This window comes from Schistocerca cancellata, unplaced genomic scaffold (assembly GCF_023864275.1).
Source record: "Schistocerca cancellata isolate TAMUIC-IGC-003103 unplaced genomic scaffold, iqSchCanc2.1 HiC_scaffold_1096, whole genome shotgun sequence".
In the NCBI taxonomy this organism is placed as follows: domain Eukaryota; kingdom Metazoa; phylum Arthropoda; class Insecta; order Orthoptera; family Acrididae; genus Schistocerca; species Schistocerca cancellata.
The window spans coordinates 1288748-1294959 of NW_026047095.1; positions in this window are offsets into that span (position 1 = coordinate 1288748).

Below are 6212 nucleotides of genomic sequence, written 5' to 3' on the forward strand. Positions count from 1 at the left end.
AATCTCTTGTAAATCCTAGCTCGTGGCTGGCAGGCACACTGTTCCTCTCAACCTCTCGCTTCAGACCTGCTACCAACTCGCTTCACATCTCTCTTACTACTGACTTCCTACGAATGCTAAAGTGCGGTCTCTCCTGCCAACAATACTTTGGTGCAGACATTCCCTCCTACCACAGTTATTTCCAACATGACAAATATTAACTATTCCTACTTAATCCTATTAATAAAATATAAACATCTTTCATAAATTGTGGTTTGACAATAGACAATAGAAATATACACGTCTTTCATAAACCTCCACTGGGTTTCCTTAAAATGTTCTTACATCGTTAGTCATTTGGAGTTGACGTAAGGAGAAAATTTGATTATAGAAATATGTGTAGTAATAAGTAAGTTAATGATAGAATGTTTCTTTCAGCAAAGCACATACATATACTGTCATAAGAATTTGTTTTCCTAAGTCTAAGAGAGAATATTCAAATGAGTATACATCAAAATATAAAAATAATATGAGTCAGTAATTTGGAAGTGTACATCAGGTAGTAAAAGTTATTCATATCTCTAATAGTAATATATGGAAAAAGTTAGAACATAGTGTATGTTTCATTATAAATTGGCATCTATTAGTACCATATTCAAGGAAGGGAAAAAAATGATTGGATAGCATGGTCAAAGCACTGGCAACTGTCTGTGAATGCACTCAAAAGTCCGTTTCTTTCCCTCACATTGCACAACACCAGGTTTCGCCATGTGATTTCGTCTTCTCTTTGATCCGTAGTTTTAGTGTAACCAAACACTAAGTTTACCGTCGAATTGCCTGAGTTGCCGCAGCTACATGAGGTACAAGTTCCAATTCCAATTGTCCATTAGTAGTGATGGCGTGCATCTTGGTATGGAAGCACCTAATTAGGTATTGCATTTATTACTTCCTGAAACTGTGAAATGTATTCGTCCCATGTTGTATGCTTTCTGTGGCAATAAATTCTACATAGTTTCCCGATCTCTTTCATTATTCTTTCTGACGGGTTAGAAGAACCGTGATATCTTGATACGTAAATTTGTGTTATGTTCTTACTCTCTAACATTTGTTTCCATATGTCTGACCTAAACTGCGGTCCGTTATCTGAAATAACCTTCTGTACATGTCCTACTATTGATAGAAAATCTCTTACAAATGCTCTTGGTACTGATCTAGGTGTTGCTTTCCTTAGTGGAGAATATGTTACAAATTTGGATGTCAGTTCTACGGCTACTAGAATATAACTATAGCCTTTACTTGTTCTGGGGATTTGACCGAAAAGATCTACTGCTGCCATCTGTCTTAACTTAACCGGTACGATGGGATACAGTGTTGGAATATGGGATACTGTTGATGATTTAACTTTCTGACATATCTTGCAGGATGCTATAACTCTGCGAATGCGTTTTTCCATATTGTTGAAGTGACACTTTTGTCGAAGAATTAGAAAGCATTTCCTAGCTCCGTAATGTGCATAGCTTAGGTGCGTATACCATTTAAATTTGTTTCTGATCCCTTCTGGAATGCATAAAAGCCAATTGTTGCTGTCTGGGTATGAGCGAATAAACAGAATATTTTGGTGTATAGTGTAATTGTGTCTGATTTTTTCGTTGCTCTTGTCTCGCCAAAGCGTTACTATCTCTTTTAGTGTTTCATTTTTCTGCTGTTCTCTCTCTATGTCCTGTAATGCTGATGATATAAAGTTTTCGAAAGCTACTTGTTTAATGTACATAATACTATGGTTGTTGTGGCAGAAGGTATTTTCTTTCTCTAGTCATTTATGGTGAATAGATCTCCATAGTGCGTCGGCAACAATATTCTGCGTGCCTGGAATGTGTGCAAGAGTAAAGTCGAACTCTTGTAAACATAATTTCCAACGGCTTCATCTATCATGCGTGAGTTTTGCTGATAATAAAAACTGGATTGCTCGGTGATCGATATATACCGTGGTGTGTCTTCCACATAGATAATGACGGAATCTATTAAATGCCCATATTACGCATAGCATGTCTAATTCTGTTACAGAATAATTGCGCTCTGCTGGAGAAAGTATCCTGCTTGCAAACGCAATATGTTTAACGATTGCCTTATCGTCCTCCTCTACTTCCTAGAAAATAGGTACTCCTAGTGCTGTAGTTGAACTATCTGTTACAATGGAAAAGTTTTGTGTTGGGTCAGGATGCGATAACAAAGGTGCCCGTAGTAACGATTCTTTCAAATTCTCGAATTCAGCTTCAGCGTCTTCATTCCATGACCAAATTGAGTTTTTACTTGTGAGCTGGTATAGCAAGGGTGTGTCTAATGCTTTATAATGAATGAATTTTCTAAAATAATTAATAAGGCCTAAAAATCACAGAAGTTCCTTATTTGTTGATACGTCGATATCTTTCAATGCTTGCAATTTGTCGGAGTCCGTTGCAATACCTGTTTGTGAACTGGTATGACCTAGAAATTTTATTCAGGCTCTTCCAAATTCAGATTTACGCACGTTTATAGTCACACAGCTCTGCTCGAATGTATTCAGTAATTGTTGAAGGTTGTGTTTGTGCTGTTCCCAGTTTTCTGCTGCGATTAGAATGTCATGTACATATGTAGTAATTTTGTTTTTAAGATCCTGTGGGAGAATTGTATTCATGCCTTGTATAAAGCCTGCAGACGAAATCGTTAGTCCAAACGGAAGTTTACCGAATTGGTAACATTCACCAAAGTAAAGGATTGCCGTATACTTTCGGCTATTTGGATGCAACTGGATTTGCCAAAATCCTGATTTGAGATCGAGGATGGTGTATATGGAGGTGCCATGAAACTTTTGCAGTAGCTCTTCTAACGTCTGTGGTCAGTCAGTTTCTGTAATGATTATTTTATTAACCTGACGTGAAATAAAACTAAACGGAGCGATCCATCCTTCTTTTCAACGATGTGTAATGGATTTATATATTGGCTTGCTGCTGGTACAATTATACCCTGATCAATCATTGCTCGTAACTCTTTCTTAACTGCTTTTGTGTATATATGCGGGATTGGATAGTGTTTTGCTTTGAAAGTGTCGTGTGGTTTCACCAGAAATTAGTACATAAATCCTGTCGTCGTTCCTGGAACATTGTTAAAAACTGTTTTATGTGGCACAAGAATATTTTTTAATTCTCTGCGTTTTGTGTCGTCTTTTGCTATACTGTCTCCAACCTCGCGTGTAATTGTCTCTAATACATTATACTCCTGTTCCTCTTCCATGTCGTTATTATGTGTATTCCTGTATAATGTGAGATAACAATCATTATCTTTAGGATCTGCAGTAATCTCGATCCTGTGCTTATTTTGTTCTTCTGAGGATACTGTGTTTTGAAATCTCAATACCACTTCACTGTCTTCCTTCTGTAATGTTAGGTATGACGATTTAAAGTCAATGTTTGCGTCGTACTGTATGGGAAAATTCATTACTAATATTATATCAGTTGTTAAATGTGGAACTATCCAACAATTGCTGTGGAAAGTTTGCCCTGCAAAAACAAACGTTAATTGTGTCTGTCTTTTGACTTCAATTCTTTTTGCTGGAAATGCTCCCTTAACTTTAGTTTTATGTAATGGGAATACAGGGTAATCATTATTTTTATTGCATCTGTTAAATGTGTCTTCGCTAATTACGCACATTGGTGAGCCTGAATCAATTATTGCTAAAATATTTTGTGACTTTAAATTTATCTGGATTATTGGGTGGCATATAGTTTTCTGCATGATTGGTTCTTCGTGTAACAATGTGTCTCACAGATCATCGAATGTAATGGCATTCTCTATCGTTATGTTTTCTCTGTCCTTATCCGTAGTGTCGTCATTGAGATTCATCACAGGCTCTCTCTAGTCATAAATATTCTGACATTTCATTTTCTGTCGAGGAGCGTTGTGTTTTTTTTTTTTTCTTTTTGTGGTTTTAGGGCGCAAAACTTCTATGGTCATTAGCGCCCAGCCCGTGACTTAAGACAGTAAAAAACCGAAATTGAAAACCAGCAGCAATGGGAACAAAATCAGAAAATTGGAGAAACTAAAAATAGAAGAATGCTTAAAAATCCACTACAGAAAGGGGGTGGTTGTCCCCAAAAAAAGCTTCAAATGACTGACGTCATTTCACTGTCACTAATAAACTGGAGAACGCGGTCGGCTGAGCGCGTGTCATCTGCTAAAATCGACGATAGATCAGGCGATAGCTGTAGACGGGAGCGTAACGGATTAAAATAGGGGCATTCAATTAAAAGGTGTCTTACCGTCCACAGCTGAGAGCAGTGGGGACAGAGTGGGGGAGGATCGCCGCTTAAAAGATGTCGATGGCTAAAACGACAGTGCCCTATCCGGAGTCTAGCTAAAATTACCTCCTCCCGATGACGCGTTCGGGAGGAAGAGGTCCAAGCGCAAGGAAGGGCTTTCACTTCCCGCAATTTATTACGGGGAAGTGCCGACCAATGCGCATGCCATAAATGAGCAACTTGGCGACATAAACCGTTCCGTAGATCGGTGAAGGGAAGCGACTGAATATCTGGCCGAGGAAGAGAGACTGCAGCCTTGGCCGCTATATCGGCCGCCTCATTCCCACAGATACCAGCGTGTCCCGGGAGCCAGAGGAACGCCACCGAGATGCCCCCCAGGTGGAGCAAGCGCAGACAGTCGTGAATCCAGTGGACCAGAGGGTGCACAGGGTAAAGAGCTTGGAGACTGAGGAGAGAGCTGAGAGAATCTGAGCAGATAACGTACTGTATCCGCAGATGGCGGCGGATGTAGTGGACAGTCTGGAGAACAGCGTAAAGCTCCGCAGTATAAACCGAACACTGGTCGGGAAGCCGAAAGCGATTTGGGGCGTCGCCAACAATATAGGCACTCCCTACACCTAACGATGTTTTCGAGCCGTCGGTGTAAATAAATGTGGCGACCGTCATTTCTGCACATAGAGCAGCAAATGCCTGACGATAAACAAGTGTAGGGGTACCATCCTTGGGAAATTGACAAAGGTCACGGAGCAGGCAGATCCGGGGACGGAGCCAAGGCGGTGCTGTACCCCAAGTTGTCAAGAAGGTTTTAGGAAAGCGGAAGGAAAGAGAATGGAGCAGTTGACGGAAGCGGACTCCCAGGGGTAGTAGGGAGGAGGAGCGGCCTGCATACCCTACATCAAAGGAGGCGTCGAAAAAAAGGTCATGGGCTGGATTAGCAGGCATGGAAGACAGATGGCTAGCATAAAGACTCAGGAGGACTGCTCGCCGATTGGACAGCGGAGGTTCAGCAGTCTCAGCATAAAGGCTTTCCACAGGACTAGTGTAAAAAGCTCCAGACACTAAACGTAATCCACGGTGGTGGATAGAGTCGAGACGCCGAAGAATAGACGGCCGAGCAGAGGAGTAGACTATGCTTCCATAATCCAATTTCGAGCGCACTCAGGCGCGATAGAGGCGGAGAAGGACCACTCGGTCCGCTCCCCAGGAGGTACCATTCAGGACACGGAGGGTGTTAAGCGATCGCAGACAGCAAGCCGAAAGATAGGAAACGTGGGAGGACCAGCACAGTTTTCTGTCAAACATAAGACCCAAGAATTTAGCGACGTCTGAAAACGGTAGGTTGACAGGACCGAGAAGTAAGGAGGGCGGAAGAAACTCCTTACGTCGCCAAAAATTGACACAAACGGTCTTACTGGGTGAGAAACGGAAGCCACTTTCGATGCTCCACGAGTGGAGGCGATCGAGACATCCTTGAAGACGTCGTTCAAGAAGGCTGGTCCGTTGAGAGCTGTAGTAGATCGCAAAATCGTCCACAAAGAGGGAGCCCGAGACATCAGGAGGGAGACAATCCATAATTGGATTTATGGCGATGGCAAACAGTACAACACTCAGCACGGATCCCTGGGGTACCCCGTTTTCTTGGGAGAAAGTACGGGAGAGAGTAGTGTTCACCCGCACCCTAAAAGTGCGCTCTGCCATAAATTCGCGAAGAAAAAGGGGCAGCCGGCCTCGAAAGCCCCAAGAGAACAGTGTGCGGAGGATGCCTGTCCTCCAACAGGTATCGTATGCTCTCTCCAGATCAAAAAATATTGCTACCGTTTGGCGTTTCCGGGGAAAATTGTTCACGATATAAGTGGAGAGAGCAATAAGATGGTCAAATGCAGAACGATGCTTCCGAAATCCGCATTGGGCAGGTGTTAAAAGACTGCGGGATTCCAG